The sequence below is a fragment of the Eptesicus fuscus genome, chromosome 16 (assembly GCF_027574615.1).
Source record: "Eptesicus fuscus isolate TK198812 chromosome 16, DD_ASM_mEF_20220401, whole genome shotgun sequence".
NCBI lineage: Eukaryota > Metazoa > Chordata > Mammalia > Chiroptera > Vespertilionidae > Eptesicus > Eptesicus fuscus.
The window spans coordinates 39839281-39842955 of NC_072488.1; positions in this window are offsets into that span (position 1 = coordinate 39839281).

Sequence of the window (3675 nt, forward strand, 5' to 3'; positions counted from 1 at the left end):
AATTCTAACTCTTAAAAACAAAAACCAAAGCAGGAACATGTTATGGGTATAAATGTCCCCTCACAGAATTTGTGTCAGAAGTTGGGGGAATTGTGCAAAGAGTTGGAGGCAAAAGGAAAGTTTTGAGAAAACGTGAAAGGTCGGTTTAGTTTATAATGATAGCTACTGGACTCACAGTTCCATTATGTGATTACAACTGCTGGGTGGGTAGCCAAATCTTCAGAGAAAACCAGAAATAAGGCCAGGAGGTCCAGACTTGGTCTGAAAGTCATAAGATAAGAAATGAAAAACTAAATGTACTGATTAAGAACTTAAACTCTCTGAGATGCTGCACTCTCTGAATCCCACCCTCTTGGAGGGAAGGGAGGATGGAGGGGGTGGGAGATGAGGGATGGTGGTGTAGGTAATTAACTAAGGACCTTGTATGCATATATGCATGGCCCATGGACACAGACAATGGGGTGGTAAGGGCCTAGGGCTGGGATGGGAATGGGCTGGGGTGGGTCAATGGGGGAAAAAGAGGGACATATATAATACTTTCAACAATAATGAATTATTTAAAAGAATAAGAAGAACTTGAACTCTAGCATCAGATAAATTTGGGTTTATGGCCCAAATACAGCACTTACTAGTTCTGTGACAATGAGAAAGTTGATTAGCCTCTCAAAGCCTCAGTTTGCTTCAGTTTCCTTAGCTGTAAAATTGAAATAGTAGTATTGATCTCTTTTATTGAAAGGGAGAGCTTTTTATTAATTTATATTAATATAAACTTGTGGATTTTTATTTTATTCTAATGGTTATGACCCATAACTATAAACATTTATTTTAATGCCCAAATTGCCCCAGATTTGGCCAGTGAGAGCTCCTTCAAACGAATATATGTGTTTTCTTAACACGACGCTGTCATTTTTAAGCACTTTCTTACTTTCTGGTACCAAGAGGTATTTCAGTCCATCTTGTTTTCCCCCACCTAACCTTTAGGGTGAAATCTTAATAGTCAAGATACTGGCTAACAAGGAATGAAGGGATTGTGGTACATTGGGAACTTCTGGGAGGTTAGCAACAATCTATTTCTTGACCTGAGTGTTTTTAGCGGTGTCTGGTTTTCAATAATTTGTTAAGATGAATTTATGTTCTAAAACATTTTTCTCTCTGTGTTATATTTCACAATAAAAATAGTTTTTAAAGAAAGGCACTCAAACTAAACTATTTGGAAAAAAACTGTCATTATTTTAACTTTGTCAAAATAGAAAAAGCCAGTCAGCACCATAAAGGTTATTTCATTAGCCACCTGGCATCTTGCCTTCCTCTCTCTTGGACAAAATTCTAGTAACTATCGGTTGATAAATTTTAGACATATAAACAATAATTAAACCTGGGCATGTTCAGTACATGCTTCTAAAACTAAATGGTTATATTAGTTTTACTATTCATCTTTGAACTACATCAACATGTAAGATTTATGGCTTTGTGAATGGTTTCAGAGGACTGGGATTATGCATTAAGTAAATATTAATGGAGAGAGAATCCTTCTCCATCTAGCCCTTTGTTTTGCTTTATTTTTCCATAGCATCTATCACTACATGACATTCTACTATATTTATGTGTTTTTTTCTTGTTAACCCCTAAACTCTATGAGGGCAGAGCCTTTTAATTTGTTTATCACTGTATCCACAGAACCTAGAATAATTCCTGAAAATATTAGGTAGCCCATACATACAGTTGAAAAATAAATTAATACATTTTATTTGCTATATTTCTAAATAATTTGTTTATGACTTTGAGAGAAAGGCTCCTATTTATTTACTGAAAGAGGTTTTGTTTGTTTTTCCTCTTCAAAGAAATTCTATCTCTGGCCTTAAGAGAACTATTTCAGCTGGTTTATACTCTAGATAGAAATTAGCCCCATGAACAAAAGGGTACACAGACAGGTTTTAAAGCAAATTAGTGAAATCTTGGCTATTTGATATCCAAAGATCCTTTGGCAGTAAAACATCTCACCAATATCCTCATGTTCTTGGATGTCTATTGATATTCATAAGGTATCTGTGAATATTGAAAGACAAGGTAAGCCCATTTGAACTTTGAAGAGACTCTGGTACTAACCTTTGACTACAATATATACTCAGAAATATGGAAGTTTTGAAACCAAAAATACCCATAAGACATTGTGCAAATTTTTAGGGTATGCTCATTTTAATTTCAATAGTGATCAAGCATCAGTCATGGTGGTTCCTGGGAACTTCTACTGCTTTACTAGCAACCTTAAAAAATCTTCTACCTGCTTTTCCTCTTTAAAAAACATGATTCCATAAGACACCTTAGTATCTACTTTGTCTTTATTTAGTTATAGATATTCTTTTTAAATCTGACCTCCATTTTTCAGAAGAATTGTTTGTTCCTTTGGTAGTTGGGAAGAGTGACCAGCACACATCAGAAGGTGTGTCTACTAGAACTTCTCTCTGTGACTTGGACTTTACATTGAGGGTATGTACCCTTTTCAGTGTTATTTTCTTTTCTTCTCATCCTTTGGTCTGAATAGGGAGGACTGAGAATATTAAATTATTTGAGTGGCTTATTGATTTTTTTCTATCTTTTAAAAGCTGGAGATACAACTTCTAAATATTCCCTTGATGAAAAAAGTCTACTTTCAATAAGAGAAATTATCAGAAAATGCATGATATGCAAATAAGCCTTTAGCCAACATAAAGCCCCCTTCTACAAACCCTTGTCTCCAGAATAACTATGTTCATACTTGAACAAAAAATTAAAACTCAAGCTACTCCACACACACAAATGAACTAAGTAAATAATACTAATCCAAGGAGAAAAAAATCAACGCTTGAATAAAGTATCTTCCATAATATAAATCCATTCCATTGTATTGAATTATTCCAGTTTGTATCTTAATCTTACAAGATCTGAATGCTGACAATGTTTTATCTATCCCCTGCGCTCTCACTTAAAGGTTTTCTACATCTTTGATGTAATTGGATGCTTTTATGTATAGTTTCCCCCTATATATTCTTTAATCTTAAAATGTCTTCCAATAACTTTTTGGAAGAGTGTGGTAATCAAAATGAATATTTATTTCTCATTAGGTTTGTATTATCATACTAGGCAGCTATTACTGGAAAGGAAAGTAAGTTTTGTTATTAGTTACTCAAGAACACATACCTCTCATATGTACAAATGGCAATAAGCACATAAAAGTTTCCCAACATCATTAGTCATCAAGAAAATATAAATCAAAACCACAATGAGTCAACACTTTATACTCATTAAGAAGGCATAAAGATCATAATCCATAAAGATCAATTGATTACCTGTAATTCATCAAATTTTAAAATGAGTGCTTTTCAAAAACACTGCTAGGAGTATGAAGACCCAAGCCAAAGACTCCAGCACGATGTTGAATAGCAGTGCTTATAGTGGTAACCCTTAACTTGTACCCGATCTTAGGACAAAAGTTGTTTTTCATCATTATACATAATGATATTTTCTACAGAATTTTCTGCAATGTTTTTTATCAGGTTAAGATTCCATTATTTTTATTTTGCTGAGAGTTTTTTTTCTTTTAATCAGAAATAGATGCTGGATTTTATTAAAAATTTTTAATCTATTGAGATGATTTTGTGTTTTCATTATTTTTTTAGTTTAATATGGAGAATTTCA